Source organism: Rhipicephalus sanguineus, chromosome 2 (genome assembly GCF_013339695.2).
Source record: "Rhipicephalus sanguineus isolate Rsan-2018 chromosome 2, BIME_Rsan_1.4, whole genome shotgun sequence".
Classification (NCBI taxonomy): Eukaryota; Metazoa; Arthropoda; class Arachnida; order Ixodida; family Ixodidae; genus Rhipicephalus; species Rhipicephalus sanguineus.
Window position 1 is genome coordinate 56420900 of NC_051177.1, and position 20823 is coordinate 56441722.

The 20823-nt window shown below is 46.5% G+C and overlaps 1 long non-coding RNA gene across 1 annotated transcript in view; it reads left to right on the forward strand.

Annotated features, from left to right (window-relative positions):
* Positions 1-20823, forward strand: part of LOC119383001 (uncharacterized) — a 160423-nt gene that overhangs the window by 25208 nt on the left and 114392 nt on the right. The window contains exon 2 of the long non-coding RNA XR_005181593.2: positions 1209-1391. This is a non-coding gene — a long non-coding RNA (uncharacterized LOC119383001). The remainder of the gene's footprint in view (positions 1-1208; positions 1392-20823) is intronic.

The following is a 20823-nucleotide window of genomic DNA, read 5'->3' on the forward strand; positions in this document are numbered from 1 at the left end:
ATTATTATTATTATTATTATTATTATTATTATTATTATTATAACATAATATGTATCCCATCTTCTCTTTCTTTCTTTCTTTCTTTTTATTGTCTATTTGTGGGGCCGGCGTATGGTATATAGATCAATAAATTGCAGACCTAAAGAATCGACAACAGTTACTGCTCTAACAAAGTTACAAAAGATATTTAACACAATAACTAATCAAATAAATATAACTACTGGTACAGAATGCGGAAATAAAATTATTATGCGCATCTATCCTCACTTTTGTATGTTTAATTGAAAGCCGGAATCTAATTAAAGTTTAACAAAGCATGTTGCGGGCCTAATTGGCGAGTACAGAACCCGTCCTGCCATGTCTACTGCCTTGAATGCGCATGGCCGGTTTCCTCTTTGGTGTCGAGTGTAACGAGTGTCTATTTCAATAAAGTTAGGTGGAGTACAGCGCCCACCCTGCCATGCCTTTCATTGTGCTGGTCGCAAAATTTAGCGCTGCGTATAACTTTCACTAAGAAAATAGTTAAAGTTTGTATCGGTGAAATCCGTCTCACGTTAACGTTAACGTTGTCGTCGTCACCGCCTAAAAAAAACAAAAATTAGCGAACCATCTACAGAGACGACTCTGCCATGCAAAGCGAAAAAAAAAAAACTTAATATAGGCGTTGGTCGTGTGTACGTCGTTGTAAATGGAGGCACTTGGCAGCGCACTAAGGACAATGTGCAGTGGTAGTCGTGTCTGGTAATCAATGTTTCCAAGAACGGAATCTAATCTCGGAATAGCGCCGAGATGAAGGCGTAACGCAGGAGTTGACATTTGGCTCTGAGTGTCCGCCTAGCTAGTACAGCTTGTGTCCGAACGAAGGAACGTGATTTAACTAATCGGGTTGACGTGCAAATTAATTTGCTCATAAATAAGACGGAGCCTTCGAATGTCTGATTAAATTCACGGGATTCCATGCATAGCAGTATAAAGTTTGTCATCTTATGCAGCTCCTTCCGCAATCTACTGCCTCGCAATTACTTCCGCCAACATTTTTTTATCTTCCAGGATTTTAGTTAACAGCTCTTCGAACCGTGAACTCTTGGAGCAAGGCGTCGTTAAGCTAAGTTCTTTCGTCCAGTTCGTAATGAAATAAGTAGAATTACGTTAGCGCAGCTGTTAAGACTTTTCTTCTAAAGTACTTTATTTTCCTTAAGCAATAGAAGCGTCAATTTGTCAGTGACGAAAAGACAAAACCTCGCCTGTCAAGCGGCGTTTTTTTAAATTCCGCCGATCGTACCGCAGGCGAAGGTGAAAGGAGCGGGCGAAGGGGAAAGAAGGCGACCGCTCATTGGGGAACATCGTACGCTTTCTGCACGGAAAACTGATCCACCCAGGGGACAACCACGGTGACGTGCACTTTTTTTTTTTTACGCGACTAAGGAAAGGCCTTACGCTTCGTCTACGTAACACGGCACGGCGCTACGAGAGTATTTGGCTAACATCACTATTTAGGCGAGAATAGGAATTCAGTTAGGTTTGCTAAATAACTTCCTGCTACCGAAAGTTGCTACGAATTATGGTAAAGAAACTGCCCGTTTCACTGGAATTTCAATTTGGAACGCGCTTAACCTTCACTTTAAAATATTAACATTAAACCGCTTGAGGTCGCCCTTTGAAAAACATACCTGCTTTCGTCACATTAATTAGTCCATTATTCAGTTTCTGCGTTGTCTTCATTGATATTCTTCTATATGTTTATTTTTAAATTTTATTACGTTTTTATATGTGTAGTCAATCCAAACCTGTACAAGCAGTCTATTCCGTTGCTTACTAAGGTTGCCTTGTCTGATTCTCATAGGAAGCCCTCTCACAGTTTTTACTTTTGGTCCTCCTTCTGAAAATTTTGCAACTTCATATATGCATTTTATTTTGCGATCTTGTTAATAAACTTGAAAAGAGAAACCTGCGCTATGCTGCGACTGCCTATACGGCGGCCGCCTGCCTTCCTTCTCTCCCTTTCATTTCACTCTCACTTGTGACAGCAACAGCGGAATTCAAGAATACGCTCGTCGGACCGTATTGACGTGACGCCTTGCAGCTTACTTTGTTGTCCTGCTTACGTACAAGGTGTACTGGATGCCGCAAAAGATAAGCTTATCGGGAGAATGTACAGCACATCACCTTGGTATATTCCCAACATTATGAAAAGGCGTCAATTCTTAAGCCAAAGGGAGAGAGAGAGAGATTTATTATGACAGAATAGCTGAGAGGTCGGCCTGAATCAATTTTCCGGCCTACTACTCAGCAGGACTTTTTGTTGGGCTAGTTTGAGCATGTTAACAGAAGGAATAAGGTGCCAACGAGACAAACACAAGAAATGACACAGACAGGCCCCTCTCCTTGTCAGTTTTTTCTTTGTATTAAATGTATATAAGGTGCCAATGCGTGGCGCCAGCTGCTACTCTTCTCTTGCATGATGGCTGTCGTCGCGAAGTAGAAAATGAGCGAAAGGCTATACAACGGTACATATCACAGCACTCACGCACTCAGTTCAAGATCTTCAGTAGAATATTCTGCACACTCAACACAAAACACAAGTATTCACACAATTGAAATGTCCACACAAAATTTTGTGCTTGTCTCGTTGGCGCCTTATTCCTTTCTAATACTCAACGTTAATAAAGGGGAGAGGGTGGAAAAAAGAGGAGAGAGAAGCTATTGAAGATGAGGATGAAGGTGGTGATGAAACAAAACCTTGAATGTCCAGAAACTATTCTTAAGCCGTGTACCTTCTTAATGCTCTTAAAGTGAGAGTATATATTAAAGTCTTACTACGTAAAGCAAAGTCGCCACTTTAACGCGATAGCGTTAAACAGCTCGTTTCGCATAACTTCCGGTGTCGGCGTCGGTGACGGCGCCATTGGTTGTGAGCGAAAAATCGTCATCTTGTGCGTGACCGAATAAATCGAGAAAGATGCAAATAAAATAAAAATATGCGGGTTCGAGTGGGAATTGAACCCAGACCGTCTGCGTGGCAAGCAGGTGTTCTACCACAGAGCCACGCTATTTCTTGAAACTATTTCGGAAAAAACACTATATGAATGTCATGTAGTGGAAGGGGTCTCCTTAACGCATGTAGCATTGCGTGGCAGTTGCGTAGAATCGCGCCAGGCATCAAAACGCGTGATTCGCGCAACGAATGGATGTTCTAAAGGCCCACCCATTACAAAGCGCTCAGACATATTTAATTACGATCAACTGCAAAGGCACCAACAAAGTGAGCGGCTTCGTAGGCTCACGTGTTGCCTTACGGACGCGTAGTGGTCCCATCGCTGATTCGCAAAAGAAATAATTATGGCGTAATGGGCACTTAACAACTGCACTTCCAGTAAGCATTCTATGATACTTTGAAACGGCCAATGTTATGTGCACAGTCGTTCGTTTCCTTACGGCATGGTTGAGGCATGCACCGAGAACCGAAGCCCGGCTAGCAATTGAGGAGGCGATGAGCACGGCGCCTGATTAAGCTATCGCGTTCTACTCTTGAGGCGAAGCTCAAGCGTCATCCAAGTTTTTGATAGGATTGCTGCGCTGCAAGAATGAAGCAATAAATCAAGATTTGTCAAATTACCCTTGACGTTTGGCCTTATAAAACGATGAGAACCTGTTGCCTTTCAATATTCGATATTAAACTACCAAGAGAAATGATAAGTACCGTTTTTTTGCTGACGCACATTTCGCAATCTTGTCATGCTAATTTCACAAGCAATCAAGTAAAAATCCTTATACTAAAGTACCTGCCGTTTCACACGCACATGCAGCATTTAATAACTTTACTGAAAACATTCGAACGTTTGCAGTGCAGCATAGTCTATTGGCATTTGGTCGGTATTCCTGGCCAGTAGTTACAGAACTTGATAAAGTGTGGACGCATTAACTTTTGAATCTCTCGTTACCTCTCTTGACATGCATAATACTCATAAATGACCGCGTAGTAGGGTAACACGAGAAATAAAGTGGGGTGTATGTGGCGACGATCAAGTGGGGTACGCGACAATGAGATCGAAAAAGCGCTGCATATGCAAGCACCAGTTCAGTTTCATCAGAGCAACGCTGTGCTTAAGTCTTCGTGAAATACGGCTGAAGAAAGAAAAAGAAAAAAAAAACAAGAAGCACTGAGCAAGAAACGAAGCGCTGGCGAAATCATGGCATTTTCAGGGAAGACACCTCATTAGCCTCCATGAAAGTGCGATGGACTGGGAGAAAAGCCCGGGGAGGCTGGGGAGCTCCCTCCGTTGCTGACGCGGCTCGTCACAGGTGCCGCGCGCATAAATTAACTGAAGTTGGGCGGCTGCGACGCTATATCCTCCGGCTCACGCCAGCGCGAAGCGTCAGCGCCCCAGCGCTTCCCAACCTCTCCACAAGAGGCCGCGCTCTCTGTAAGTCTGCGTGCTGCGTCCTTAAAGCTTCCTTTTCTTCCACTAGCCGTTTTCCAGCGCCACGAAGTTCCTTTCTGTGCCACCCTTCCCTTCCCGCCCTTTCTTCGGTGCTTCTCTGCATATAAAACCGGCTAAGTGAGCCAACAGCACAGTTCGTTTTTTTTTTCTTTTTTTCGTCCGCCTACCTTGTATATGCCACTCGTGGGACACCTGAATTAGAGTGCGGCACCCTTTTCATTAGAGTCGATTACTGCGTCAACCGTCCGCCCACGCATGCGCTGTAGACCCTTTCCTTCGCAACGCGCTGTCGGTGGTTATATAATCTGCTTAAAGTTCAACCTCACACATTTTAGTACTTTATTTTTCTCGCTTCCTATTTTGTGTCGCTTACACCGTATATTTCTAAGTGAGCTGGCCTGTGAAGTCATTTAAGAAGCAGTTGAAAGGCATTTAGGTCGCAGGCCTTTGTACTCAGCGTTCCTTTGCTGGAGAGGTGAGTTTGTCTTAATTTGTTTGTATGTAGGGTGTAAATGCTCTTGTAATGTTTCTTTCTCTCTTTTTTTTTCGTCCGTTTACGCAACAGCCGAATAAATCAAGAAACGAAGGTGCAAAGTAAGGACAGACATGGAGATTCTTTAATGCGAAGGTCGGTTAGTTACCTTGTGTTGGTGTAAATTGGTCGAAATTATTAAACATCATATCAGTCATGGTTATGGTCAATCAATAAATATACTCGATGCGTGCTCAGGACACGTATCATACTGTGCTTGTGATCCCTCACAAACCTTTTCAACACTTTTGTTCTGATTCGTAGCTCCGAGACGCAGAGGTATAGGCTAATGCCTCAGATTTTTCTTTTTTTTGCTTGAACTCTATCGGTTATTATGCGGGATATTTGTAATCTCGAAAATATGTCATTACATGGGACCCCAATAGTAATAATAATAATAATAATAATATCTGGGCTTTAACGTCCCAAAACCACGATATGATATATTCTTTCTTTCCCCGGCAGAAGCGAAAGGTCTCTGATTGGTTGCGGGCGTGGCATGAGGGCGCGCCTACGCAGTTGGCATCGTGCCTACTTACTCACGTTCCGGCGACGGAACGTGTGTTCGTGCGTTCATAACTAGGCAACAATGAAATGTGGCAACGCGAAATGGCAAGGTACTTCGTTAAAAGATCAGATCGCCATATCAGAAACGGTTGATCGCCAGCAAACCCACGATCGAGAGAGCATCAATTAATTGAAAACGGCGCATACAAATACGCATGCGACCGGCTCACCTTCGAGGGCCGAATTTCTTTACCCGGCCGGCGCCAAGCTTTTCGCGTACGACAACGCCACCAGCGAAATCCGTAACTCAGAACAAGTTTCGTTTCAAAAAGAAAGAAGCATTAGTAAAGCTACAGCTTCTCCAAGGCATTTCTTTGTCAGTCGATGGCGTTAAGGGGGGAGGCATCTCTTTGAGTACCATGTTTGAGCTTACACAGGATTGCTCTCTCCAGGTCCATTGCATTCGAGACCCTGGAGACTTGCGCGCTCCGCCCATCACACACTTAGCTGTCGCATCCACCCCGAGAGTCAGCTCTTCACCGGCACTCCACCACCGTTCCTCCCATCTTGAAGTGGGCTCACCATTAGTCGGCACCACGCTACCATCTGCGGCGACGCACAACCGCGAGGCGAGCTGGTGGGGATACCGCTGCACAGAGCTATAGCTGTTTGGGGAAAAAATGGCGCCGGGATGAAGAATGGGAATGCTCCTGCCAACGACAGCCTGTCGAGACCTTTTAATTCGTCGTTCGGCTTTGCTTTATTCATACCTTTGATATTTAATATCTCGGTTGACAGTGCACAAAATAGCCATAACACTGTATAACATAACACCAGTGCCTGTATGTTCTAATGCGATCGATGTGGCTCTGTCTGGGTTGACGGTCCCGTTCTAGCGCACCTTTTCTACGGCTTGTGTTTACTTGGTGAATCAGCGAGTAGTCTATTTATTTATTTATTTATTTATTTATTTATTTATTTATTTATTTATTTATTTATTTATTTATTTATTTATTTATTTATTTTGCTAACTAGAGGGCTCATACGCTTACAGATTCGCTCGTCCGGCCGTCCGTCGAAGAGCACAGCTCGGCCGTGGTCGTGTTGACAGACCGTATCACTCAAGTAGACCCGCGGGGATCGTCTTATGCCCCGTGCCATTCCGCAGTATGCCAGCCACAAGTTCGCTCGAGTGCATCAAAAGCAACGAAGGCGTCGAAGAAGAGAAAAAAAAACATATTATTAATAACAAAAACAAACAAACAAAAATAAAGCAGCCATTTGCAAGTACACAGCGTTTCCACTTAGCCCGGGGTACGACGCATCACATCTCGTTCCGCGAACCTCGGTTCTGACTCCACGCACTTTCGCACTCGGCTGCTCAATAGCCGGCCAGAGAGCGAGAAGAGAGGGAGGGGGCACCCAGATTGACTCCGGCGAACAACCATTGCTGCACATAACGCATGCGCTCACACACACAAGAATAAACACACATAAGCACGAGTGAGCACATATACAAACATCACACGCGTGGACACACTCGTAGACACACACAAAGAAGGAGAAAGCGACGCGACAACGTCGGTGTTTTTATTTCTTTGCTTTTTTTTTGCGTACCCTCCGCTGAGCGGAGACGGAGCGGAGACCGAGCGTGTATGGAAGGGAGGGAGGGAGGCAAGACGACGAGCAAAGGCAAGACGCGGCTGCTACTCGCGCTGTCACCGATAGCCGGTCGGAGCGTTTGTTTTGATTACACGCTTCGACGCTCCTCGTATACCGTGTTGTCATTCGGAACGGCCAGCGCCGATCTCGGCGAACGCTTTCCGGCATGGACCGCGTGGGGACCATCATCGAACCCTACACACCATCGTAGCAATGGGCCGCTACTTTGTGAGTGTGTCTGTGTGTGTGTTCTTTTTTCGTATCACGGGGCTCTGTATTTATGTAGAGGCTTTCTCTCTCTAAGCGCTTCCTGGGTGCCCCTGAGAAATTTAAGTTGTAGGTAGTGTTCCTGACTTTTAGAGCAGGGGTCGGAGAATGACCTGCGCATATATTACGTAATGGCACGTCTATTCTCGGCGTTGTTTACGCTATATATAGCGAAAAAAAAATGGCAACCGTAATTCGTGTTTCCGCTGTGATTTGAGTGATTTTTAAGGTCAGCTTAAGTACTGACGGTTCTTGTTGCGCCAAAAATTTATTGTTGAGACAAAAAGTACGAAACGGTGTGAGTGTTATGCTTTTTCTTTTATTCAACATCACGCGAGACCGAACACGCAGACAGCGGCGATCTAGGAACTCCCGCTAACGGTGACTCTCTTCGGGCGGTTTGACTGCCTGCCCTTGCAACTGTTTCTCTTTCTCAGAAACGTGTACTTGAGCAAGGATTACAATAACAACAACAAAAAAAAACGGATGTTACGGGAGGATGCTTTGACACTGAAAAATCGTCCACTCCCCACGACCGCGTGCCTTTCTAAATACACTACGAGCTCCGAGTATTTGCCGCTTTCCACGTGGAGTATAGAAAAGGCAGAGAGAAAACAGTTTTGACTAAAAAAAGTGAGTCTGCAGTAATAGAAACATACAAAAGCCCTCCGTGTGTGGGAGAGGAATGTGCTAATCTGTGGAATGCAAAACAGGCTTCGCGAGCGTTTAATTACTCAGCATAGAAGTACGTCGCCTCCGCGGGAGTGACTAATGCCTCTCCCTCCCTCCCATCCCCGCTCTCTCTTTCTCTCTTCCGTCCTACGTGTCACATACCTCCGCGTTCACGTTGAAGGCATTAACGGTTAAAGTTGTGAGCGCCGCGTTGTGATGGGCTGGATAGCGTATTAGTAATCTTCTGATGGAAGCACCCGACACAATTTGTTTGCTTGACTTTCCGTTTACCTTTGTTGCCCTTCTGTACTTTCTTAAGCCGCTTTCGTCGTAGCGCATAATGCGTCGTTGTCGACTCAGGGGATGCTTAATGCACCACTCGTTTTTACTGTTGCTATCAAGTCGTGCCGTCACGGCACTGCGAGTTTGTCATCGGCTAAAGAGAAGACCGGGGCTGTTAGTGTAAGGGACATTCGTTGTAGATGTGGGCGCCCGCCTGATCTATTATGGAGCAGCCAACAGAAAAACAGTAACGCAGTACTGCGCGTATTAGCTGCAGCCTTTCTTTTTTTTTTCTCGGGAATTTACGGGGAAAGAAAGAAGAAACCATAACACGTTTTACCGTCACACTCAAGACTCGCGCGAAGCTTGAGCACGCTCCATGTTATGCGTTGGATCCAGCCGTTAACACCAGTTTTGACATTTTGGAAGCTGTTCAATATCGCTGCGTACGTTACATTCTTTCAGACTACACACGCAAGTCTAGTGCGTTGCCTATGAAAGCAACTCTAGGCCTTCCACCTCTTTCTTCACGCAGGAAATTGTCTCGCGTAGTTATTTTCGTAAAATTTTCGTAAGCTATGTAACATTACAACAACGCAGGGAAGCCAGTGTGCGTTTTCCAAGTGTTGCGATAAGCGATGCTGATTGGTTAGAGTAGGGAAAATATTATTAGAAGGGAGTAGTGGATATGAATTAGATATCGAAGATGGTATTATATACGAGGAGGAACCTCGGCGTAAAGCGTTTTAAGCTGCGACGACTGCGCCTTTGCCATAATACACTTCGGGGATATCCGATGGTACACCACCGGATCAACAAACTGCACAATGGTGGGCCCAGCTCACCGCAGTTTTGCAATGACACCTACCATGCAACTTGTGAATGTAGATCATTTATAACATATCATAATCTGAGATGCGCGTAGTACTGGCATTAATAAAGGTTAACGGATGTCCCCAATAAGTTAACTGCTTAGAGCGCTCACGTCGGGTCAACCGAATGGTAAATCTTACTTATTTTACAGGAACTTCAGTACACTGAGAAGTTAGAAACCAGAGGCTGCTTTTTTTTAGTTTATAAGGGTAGAGGGACCGCCTTGGATAGGCGTTGGTCCCGGGTTCGAATTCCAAACTGGGACGAAGTTATCTGGGAAGCATTCTTTTTGAGAAATCCATATCAATTTCTTTGTAGCTTCGTGCGTCGAACGGGTGGCATGGAAGTTTTTTTTTTATTATTTCGCGAACAACCCTTCGCCTTCTGGGCTTCTACATAAATGATATATTTTTCTCTCGCCTTCAGCTCTGTCGTTTCTGCGTAGATACGCGCGTTTCTTCAGCATGATTTATCGTTGACAGGAGGCGGTTGCGTAAAGGAGAGGCTTATAAGAAGAAAAAACCGTGTGCACCAGACCGATCACGTGGCGAAACCGAAAAAAAAATATCGTCGTATATCTTCTTTACGACTGTGTTTGGTAGAAACCCACGAGGCCATTTCTAGAAATGCCTTGTTCTTCTTATCTTTTCTTGACGTAGCATATGAAGCTCTTCGATGTCGGAAATCTCTCTTTCTTTGTTTCCTTCATGCGACCAAGAAAGTTGCCCACTGTGCTTCGATGCGTGAAGCAGTGAATTACGGTGCAAATAGAATCAAAGTTCGCGATATTCTGACGTATCTGCGAATGCCTCCTTAGGATGTAGACCTTGCCCAATTCTACTGCAGTACTTATCCATAAGGTACCTGAAGCCGACAGGCTTGAGTATCCGGCTAATGACACAGTGAACCTTGCCTAATGCTTGTGGTTAGCTTAAACTCTTGTGTTTTACTTCCTTTTCCACAAGCCTCTTTTTCTCTCTTTCTCTCGCTTTCAACTCGTGGGTAGCAATGAAGAAGCAAAAAGATGTCCCCCCCCCCTCCCCCACCAACCATTCATTCGATGCACTTGCCACAAGAACATCCAGCTGATGCTTAATTGTGTTTTTCCTTCATTCACGTCATATATTTTTTTCGCACGCAAACGTGCTGTTACTCGAGAAGCGCGAATCGTTGCACTAAGTATTTACGACGTCACGCCCTCTAGGCGGCGACCTCAAAGTCCGTGCCTGCAGCAGCATAACTCCTCAGTTCTTTTCTATCCGCGTTCATAACGAGATCATAAGAAAGAAAATATGGGATTCGAGACCGCGAACTGTACGCGTCCCCCTCACTCGTCCCTTCTTTGCAACGGGCAATACGCCGAAGCTTCGATCTGGGACATTTATGGCGCTTGTTCCTTTCCTGGCCGTTCACGGGCCAAGGCGCGCATTAACGGGCGGTTGTCGCTGCCTCACGTCCGCTACAGGACCGCGATTCAGGGCCAACGGCGCGGTGTTATCCGCTTCCTCTCAGCCACTTGCTCACCTCGCACGCCGCAGCAGGACGTGTTCAGGGCGCGGGGACATTAGAGACGGCTGTGCTTCCTACCGGAGGAAGCGTCAACGCGACCGATACAAGAGACGAGGAAACGCTTGGCGCATCAAGGAATCACGCAGCGGGAAGGTATACAAAGCGGGACACGTCGCAGGCCGACCAGACAGATCGCAAAAGAACCGCTGCAATGCATCTTAGCCTCGTTTCCTGGCGATCCCTACAGTGTCTCCGCCCTTTCCCAATCTCTCTTCGTACCCTGTAGCTTCCTTCTGTGTCGCATTCCCTGACGCCAATTCATAGGAACATCACGTTGCTCATCACATATCCATTCGTACGTCCCCCCGCACTTTCGGAGTCGTCTTAGCGATGCGTGGCTCGGATGACTCGCTCGCATGCGCTACGCCGGAGACGGTGTTGCGCGGTAGGCAGAGGACGACGGTCGCATCACGTAGTACTTCGGTGGCCACCCGAAAAACTGTCGCTGGCTTACAGCTGTGCTATAGTTTTTTTTTTTTTTTTTGCTTGCCGCTAAATGGGCGTTAATGCGGTCGCAGCCCCCAACACAGCGGTTGTCGACACGCTAGAAAAAGGTGCCCGACGTCCCGCGCGTTTGTAAGGAGTCGTGCATAGTTTTGGGCACGAATGGCGGTGCCCGCTGTCGGACTTGCACGTGCCTGCTAGAATGGGTAGCAACAGTGGCGAAATATGTAGAAGTCAAAGAGAAAGCCGTCAAGAAGCATAGAGGAAGAGCGTAGCGCCGTTAGGTTACGTGGAAAGTGAACCTATATCACACAAGTTATGACCGCGGTATAGATTCAACGAGAATCAGGGAGAATGCATGAAAGGCTGGAAAGGACAGAAGAAAAAGTGCCGAAGCGAAAAATACAGTTTAGAAGCTCACAGAAGATCGCCAAAAGCCTGTTATTTTGTTTTGTTATGAGTAATGCTTAGCACTCTTGCATTCGTGACAAAAGCTCAGAAACAAAAATGAAGACAAACTTAAGTGAAAACTGGAAGAGAGCGGAACGGCCACCTTCTAGGGCAACCAAGCGCGGGATCGGGATATCTCTGTCCCCAGCAGAACAACTGGTAAGATACCCGACGGCCCTGGTAATTGAACCCAATACCTCATGCAGTGGCGGCGGACGCTTTACCACATCACCGCCGCAGGTGTGCTACGAGGAGGCTTCCGACACGTAATGCTTCCCACGCGACACTGCAAAAATATTCGTTGCCCAGTGCAAGGAAGTTCGAGCGCCCACATTCGAGCCACGTCCACTCCGGGTAAAGCTGGGCGCCGAGCTCCTCCACTATACACCAAGTCAACTTTCCCGACTCTTGTTCGAGCCCCCCCCCCCCCGCTGAGACGGGGTCGACGTCTCTCCGAGCGAAGGGGATTAAGGGCTGCGACCTGTGGTCGAGGCAAGACGGATTCCCGATGCTCCTGCCACGTACCGCCTGACGCTACAGGGTTCCGTTTTCCTGCGTTTCGGGAATGACCCTCGTTTCTCTTGCCAGAAACACGCACGCTCATCTCTCGGCCAATGGAAACGAGTGGCTGGGCGTCTTTCTCCTTCTCCATATCGAAAGTTGCGGGTTGCCTCTCTTCCTACTTCTATTCCTTCTCTTTGTCACTTTCGACAGACAGTTAGGCTGTCTTCCAACATTCGCCGCATAGACGGCTAAATAGACGGCTAAGCGGACACCGTGAGCCTTGATACATTTCTGACGAAGCTCGTAAACAAGCACAAAACAAAGACAGCTTCACGAAGGCATCGAAGCCGAGAACTATGCAGTCTGTGCAGTGTTGTACAAACAAGATGGCGGCTGAGCAGAAGGCAAGGAAACTCGACAGGAAGCTCGTCTGCTCGTAAGAAAACGTGGTCACGCTTTCTTACATGCTCAATGTAAGCTTGGTCGCGTTTTTCATGGCTTCGTGCCCGAAAGAGGGAGAGAAAAGAATATAGTTGATTCCTCTTTCGCAGGAACCGGCCACCCTATGAACGTGAAACGTGTGTTCATAAGAAAGCTGTCAGGTTTGTTGGACGTTGAAACGTACGAGTGCATAAATTTGCACAGTGTGTGTTGCAAAAAATGGCATCCGATCCAGCAAGATCCGTTCGGAATCTGCATGCAGCGAATTTCCATCGGGTCTTCGTATTCTACGTAATACTTCGACACGCACGACTCTATTGTCTTCCTGGGCATCTTGCGCCCGCGTTACGCAACGAGGTAAGATGTCCACGCGGTCGAATGTCACTTCAGATCGAACTTGTCTGATACGCGTTCTTTACTTTGGTTATAACGGGAACAGAAGTGGAAGCCGGAAGTGAATTAGGATTCATCTCGTTCGGATGCCAAAGAACTGGCGTGCGCGTCATTTCCGAGACGGTGATGACGTCGGTGAGGAGTTTTTTCGTGTGGAAGAAATGACCTCGATAAGTTCTTGGAGGTACGTGTTAAAGTATTTTCGTATTAAAATAGTGTTAATATGGGTTTCTATTAGCTTTCTATTGTCAGCACGAGGGGGGCGTCATGCTGCACATACGTCTTATAGACGAGCTCTTTCGTTGAGCTAGCTCGGGTTCAAAGCCCTCCTTTTATAACTATCAACGTAGTTGTCTCCAGTGCTGACCAGAGTATGAACACACCTTAAGTTTCTATTGTGGGCTGGTAAACTGGTACTATAGAGCAGTGAAAGCGCTTGTGCCCTCGGTATTGCAGTGAAATAGAAACGGCAGATCATTCATTTGAGAAGTGCAACACATCGCGCCTGTGATTAACATCGGGCAAACGAGGTGCGCTTCTGTCTGGAATCAATGTATTGACTGCGATTTTTTTCTTCGCATGACAAAAGACAAGCTTCCTTACCAGCACGTTGGCTTATTGGCTTATCGCAATCGTTTGTCAGAACATTGGCTTATACAAAACAAGGACGTGCGAACGCACGTGTACGCACGATGTTCATCACTGTAAGTTTGCTTTCCCGTGAATTTTTTCTTCCATATGAAGCACTTTACACTGACAACAACGACCGCTACAGTGTTTTCACATATATGTCATGGGGAAAAAAAAAACATTCGTCAATAAGACTGTGGACAGTGTACAAGCACTCGCACAGTTACAATGCGAGATTATAAGTATAGGCGTACGCAGGGTTCCCCATAAGGGGGCGAAGGTTCATCGCAGCGCCCCCCGCCCCCCCCTTGCAAGTCAATGTACGAGGCAGATTTTGCGCCCCCCCCCCCCCCTCTTCGGTTATTAGGAAGGGCGCCCCCCCCTCCCCCCCTCCTTGTGCGCACGCCTATGATTGTAAGTGTTGTAGGTAAATAAACTGACTGTTTTTAAAATGTGAGTCGTAGAAAAGAAATTATTTCTGCCTACGGGTCTCTTGAGTGCCTCATTTCACACAGTATCCAGTATCTGCTCCGTTTTCCCGAACAACACACACGCACGCACACGTACATATCTTTCTTAAGTTCGTTCAGGTATTGATCATACAGTCCTGAAAGTCATTGGGAATGCTGAGGGTGGAGGCTAGAAAAAATAAATAAAATAAAGAAACGGAAGTACGAGGAAAAAGAAGTTCAGCAGAAGTTGAAGTAAAAAGAAAACAGAAAGCGAAACGCAATGGCCAAGAAAGGACGCCGGGGTTGTCGCGATGTTTTTCTACGTTTTGGAGGTGGCTGTAGCGACCGTATATACTGCACTAGACTTCCAAACGTCGAAGGAAGCAAGAAATAACAACAGTCTTATCCGAGAGAACGCAGCTGTCGGCGCCAAAGCACACCCCCGATGGCGCCGTATTATACATCCTCGCCTGCCGTGTTTTGATAGATCCGAGTGGTTTCTCAGTGGTGGATTCTTTTCAGCTGCTTCCGCGTTTTGAATCTGCAGCGGCGGCCAAAGGCGATCCTATGGCATAGCAGCGAGAAAGCACAGTGGAGCAAGTTGAGTAAAAGTACGCGAGAGGAAAATCGAAGAATCCGGAGCGTGTTCATGTGTGGCGATCCAAAGGAAGCTCGCCGCCAGACGAGTCTTCTGCCGGGCAAAGATGGGAATGGTGCAAACGACGGTGATGTGAGAGGGGGTATGGGAGATACGATCTAGCCACACTATTCGAAGGTAGGTGTCTATAAAGCGGCCCGGTCTTGCCGGAAATAAACCAAACAGACGAAAGATTCTTGGACGAGTGTGTGTAGTGCCGCTTTAAGTTCGTCTATTCGCCGCCAAATGGCCCAGTCGTCGATTTGCTTCTGGCGGCCACTTCGGTCAGCCCTCCCCGCATTATCGCGCGGCGTCTCGCTGCCATCTCAGATTTATTTATTGGTGGCACGAGCACCGAGTAAGACTCCTGTTTCTGTTGCACGCACTTCTGGTCCATCCCTTACTTCCGGTTTTCCGAATATTCAGAAAAAGTCCTGTAAAAAAATAGGGCTGCTACGAAATCGATGGTTCTGATTCAAGAATTATATTGGATACATATGCTATCGGAGCATAAGTTTACTTAAAATGAGGACCAATTAACTCTTAGTATAAATAATTAAAATTGATTAAATGAATTCATTGAAAGAGCTGACGCTTTTCTTGTGAGCAGCTGGGATTGTTGCGGCAGCTGGCGGAGTAGATCTCAAGTACGCGCTTCTTTTTACGTGGCCTCTGAGACCTGCTTCGGAAGTGAAATGAAACGCAAAGTCATAGAGTTTCATACAATAACCTAGAGAGGAAACTGGCGCTGCGATCGTTCAGCCACCATGGGAATGATGGGAAGTACAGGCTTCGGATTGCATAGCGTCATCTAGCGAACTGCCTACGGATATTTTTCTACAGTTTCGGTTTCGTTCTTTGCGAGGCGTGGGCAGTGGGGTGCGTTGCAAAGCACTCAAGCAGTGCCTTTGTTGTTCAAAGAGGCTGAAGACCGCTAGATCTATTGGTTTGCTGCGACGTTTCAGCTTTACAGGTTGTATTTGACAGTTTTAGCAAAGCGTTGTGCACTCACCGCTGCGCATAGATGTAGCGTCCCATGCCAGTGCAGGAAAGTGCATAGAGTGCACGTTTTGTGATAAGCGCGTCTTGCCAAAACTCGTTCAAATCAGCTGCAAAACGACGGCGAAGCTAAGTAGACGCACCGTCACGCTCCTCTGACTTGACTTCACAACAAAACGAGCGATGCGTTGGGGGCAGGCCATAGAGTTTCCTAAAATTAACTAGAGGGGACTCTGGCGCTGCGATCGTTCAGCTACCATGGGAATGATGGGTAGTACACAAATTTGCCTAGTCTTCGTACTTGCGGCTCCAAACGTACTTGTGGTTTTGTTTATTGCTATGATTTGGTTTTCTTTCGGATAAAAGAATGGATCGTTGTGAACTTCGCGACCAGATTTGAATCGCTGAGCCTAAAGAAGTTAAAGTGGCGTAGTGAAACTGCTGACTTTTGCTGAACTTCGTTTTGCGACAAGCGGATGCAGGCGACGCGGAGCCAAACGGAGCCGAAAGTACGAAGTTTAGACAAATTTGTGTACTACCCATCATTCCCATGCTGGCTGAAGCGTCATGCGTTGCAGCTCCCATAGACACTAGCGCCAGAGTTCCCTCTAGTAAGTATTGTAGGAAACTCTATGGGGCAGGCCACTTGGACAGACGCACCTGGCGTCGTAGCAGACGGCACGTTAAGTGTTTCTCACTCAATACAGTACTGTTATTTCCATAAATAGACAATGCGTACTTTCGAGGGAAAAACAAGCGTGTTTGTTTTCAAGTGTTGTAAAAATATAATTCATTATTTGGTAATGCCAAATCTAGAACACAATTGCAGAGCAATGCATACCCTGGTGGTTGAATTTGTCCAGGTTTCAGTTCCATCTCACGGTCACGCAAACTTTTGCAATAAGTATTACGTACAAAAGAATGAAGCGAGTTTTAATTCGAAATAACTTCATATCACTTTGTTTTACACTCGGCAAACAAGCGTTGTGAATCTCAAGAACCTAATCCATCCGAAGCAAATCCGAAGCCTGTACTTCCCATCATTCCTATGGTGGTTGAAGCGCCGCTCAAGGAGCTCGCGTAGACACTAGCGCCAGATTCCCCTCTAGGTATTATTGTAAGAAACTCTATGCGCAAAGTCAACCCAAGGGGTACACCAGGGCGCACGAACGCTGAGGTGCCAGTGCCACTATCAGACACCTAAGTGAAGCATTAAGGTCATTTCCAATTTTTACAGAGAAAGCTGTTATCAGATCTCAGCGGCAGTGTGGTAGTATAAATCACAACGGTATTGTGCATCAGTATAGATCGCAACGGTATTGGTTACGGACGCCGCCGCCGGTGTCCGTAACCAATATCGCGCGAAATAAGAAAAAAAAAACATGGTTGATCCCTCCGTCATAGGAATCGGAATAACACGAAAGCAAAACGTGCCCTTCTAGAAGTAACTGAATGTTTACTATACATTGACATAAGAGAGTTTGCACAATGTATATTGATGTCTGGCAGCTATAGCACCGTTTAACGTGAATGCACCAACTTTGATGATTGGTGGTACATCTCTATCCCGACGGCTAACGTCCATGTTAAATGATTAAACAAACCCTTGCGGTAGTTGTAGTAATTAACGGTGAAAGCGTAATTAGAGAACTAGGTGTGATAGCCAGAAAAGCGTCGCATATTAGACGCAGAACTTATGCGCCATCCTGCGGCATGTTAAAATGTGATTGAACACCACGGCCGCACTAGAGGGAAACGCAAAGCGCGTCGTGCCACCTCGGTAGCCTGGCCGCAATTTTTCTCGGGGCGAGCGCGTATGCGAGGAACGCGGTGTTACAGCCAGGTGAGGCAGGCGCGCGTCGCAGAGCTATTTTCGGTTTGATTAGCGCGATGCTATGAGCGAGGCCAACGCTTTTACGACGCTTTACGACGCTTGGGTTAAGGTCGCCACCTCGCGGTGTGTTAACGCATTGACAAAATTGCACTTCTATTGAAAACGCGCTGAATGGGACGAACGTGTAACGCGCTGCAGGCACTAATCGCGGAGGCCACAGTAATGATCAATTCCTTTACTTTGCCGCTTCCAGAGGGCAACACCACCCCGCCGACCGGGATTGTGGTAGATATAAAAGGCGCGTTTGTAAAGCCTCTAGAGTCTGTGACCGTGGCGCAGTGGATAGCGCACCCGCCTTCTGTTGTTGCGGACCGAGCGGTCGTGGGTTCGAGGCCCTTTGACGGAACTTTTTTTTCTTTGCCATCTGATCGTGTACATTTTATCGACGTCATTTCCGTGACGGAAATACGTCACTAAAGTCTTGGTGGAGCCCGGCATAAAACACTATCGTGTTAAAATAAATGACAACACAATATCCCGGATCGCACGAGACTTGAACCCGGGCCCTCTGCGTGACGGTCGAGTATTCTACCACAGCGCCACGCTGAAGCTTGAAACCCTTTTGCAAAAATACCCTACACAGGCGTCATGTCGGGCAAGGAGTCGCGTTAACATGTGTAATATAGCGTGGCAGAAGAGTGACATAACAACCAGGCGTCACGCAATGCTAAGTGCGCAACGAGTGTGTGGTTTAAAGCTTCCTACCCACTACAAACGGCTCAACCGTAATTCTTCATCGTCTTCAGCCATGATGCAGCATCAAAAAGTGCACGTAATGCCTCACAGATGTGTAGCTTGGTACCTCGCTTATGCGCAGAAAGATGAAGAGTGCCATAATGGGTGCTTCCCCACTTCACAAAAATTATGATTTGTGGCGCAGTAGATACCTTGCATGTATACTTGTATTAGTTTCCCCGAGAGAGTTTCGAACGGGCTCTGGAAAGGCCGCTCTTTCAGCTTTCGCTGTGACTCTGGTTTTTCTTACCATCTTGCCGGATATTTTCATTTATTTTTTTTCAGTAACATTGAGAATTTTCGGAGAAGCGTGCGTCTATGTATGGAAGACTCAAGGGTCAAACCTAAGTCGACTATTAGGCTCGCGTCAATTTTTTTGCTGAAATATTTCTTGGCTGGGCTTCACGAACATTCACACCAAAAAAAAAGAAACTGCAACAAAACTGGCGTAGACATCTGAATACATTTCATGCGCCCACCCTTTTTAACTTGATGCTGTGGCGTTACTTCAGGCGGTCATATCTCGAGTTCGTCGCCAGAAGTTCCGGCATGACTTCAATGAGCGCGCAGCGCTTCTCTGCCATCATTTCGGTAAAAAGCTTGCACAGTTTACTAACCTTGTTCACGCTTGGGAAAAATAGCAACCCATCGTTTCTATCAGCCGCGGAAACGAGGCCACCAGTTCACAGCTCTTAATAGGGTGCAGATTCTAATCGAACCTCGTCCGGTGTTTTAGTAATCTACTCGGCTCCTCCATTAGGCCTACATGTGGAGAAACAGCGACCAGCTTCGCCGAAACGGGAGTTGGCGGCTCTTCCTTTGGGGGCTTCTCGCGCCTGCTAATCAGGTAATCAGGGCGAAAGCGAGATTTGGTGCCCGCGTATACCGCTAATCACGCGTACACCCGCCAAGCCTAACAACTCGGTTTGTCTCGCTCACTGGCTTCCTCTCTTTCACAACTTTTTTTTTTCTTTGCGGATTGCGGATTGATTTGGCACATTATCGCTGCTCGTGCCTCTTATCTTTAGAGATTGTTTGCATAAATGTGCGGCTTTTTTTTTTATCGTGCTCTGCAAGGTATATCAAGGAAGGACACGAATACAAAAAAGGCACAGGCGTAAGTGACCAAAAAAAAAATTGGAAGAACAGCATAGAAATGTTAACCAGGACAGACTATAACCAGGGAGAGAATGCGTTAATTACGATGGTTGCGGCAGTAACCACAGCGACCACTCTTGCTTGCGAGCAATTGGACTGCTTACAAGAGAAACGTTGTATAAAATGGCACTTTCGCGTTAGTAATCATCATCGTCATCGTCATCAGCCTCACTACGTCCACTGCAGGACAAAGGCATCTCCCATGTTCCGCCAATCAACCCGGTCCTGCGCATGCTGTTGCACCGTTATACCTGCAAACTACTTAATCACATCTTCCCACCTAACTTTCTGTCTCCCCCTCGCGCGTTTACCTTCTCTTGGAATCCAGTCTTCTACATGTTGTTAACAGGCAGCAATGCATATACACCTCAGATGTTGTCGCAAATGCGCCATAACTTTCATTGTCATTATTTCAAATGTAGGTGCCCGAATTCTTTAAATGCTGACGAAATAAAATAGCCCTCGCATTTAGGTAAACTTCAGTGAGCGAGAAGTCGTGGAAATGCACGAATAAAACATTCTGAGACTCGGAATTTGTTAGCGGCGACAACTGTAGTTTTGACCAGATCATTTAGTTTTCGACAAATATTTAGGCCAGCGCGTTTTTTCTCCGAAATTTTATTCAGAATGTAGCCTTTACTTCAAAGGAACAACAAACGCTTTTATCGCACCTTTTGGATGCGTAACTTATGTACCCCACTGTCTACACCTTTGCTGCCATGGCTCAAAAAGAATGTACGACATGACACACGGCGTCTTACACGCGCCACGTCTGCGCATTCTTGTTCCAAAATTATTGTGCAATTGCTTGTTCGCTATCAGTGCGAAGGTTTTGAAAGTCCTCGAATGCGAACGACGTAATTAATCGTTGGGGTTTTAAGTCCCAAAACCGCGATATGAATTGTGAGAGACGCCGTAGCGGAGGGCTCTGGCAATTTAGACCACCTGGTGTTCGTTAACGTGCACCTAAATATAAGCAAACAGGCCTCTGGCATTTTGCCTCCATTGAAATCGGCTGTCGCGGCGGGGACTCGATCCCGCGACCTCCGGGTCAGCATGCAGTGATGCAGCATAACCACTAGACCACCGCGGTGGGGTGGGCTGTGAGCAACGCCGTTATAGCTCTTCAATGGGAGATGACCATAAATGTTTTAGGAACACATAGTAATTTATATTTACGCTTTCTTTCTTTCTTTCTTTCTTTCTTTCTTTCTTTCTTTCTTTCTTTCTTTCTTTCTTTCTTCTTTTTTCTTTCTTCTTCTTTTTTCTTTCTTTTATTT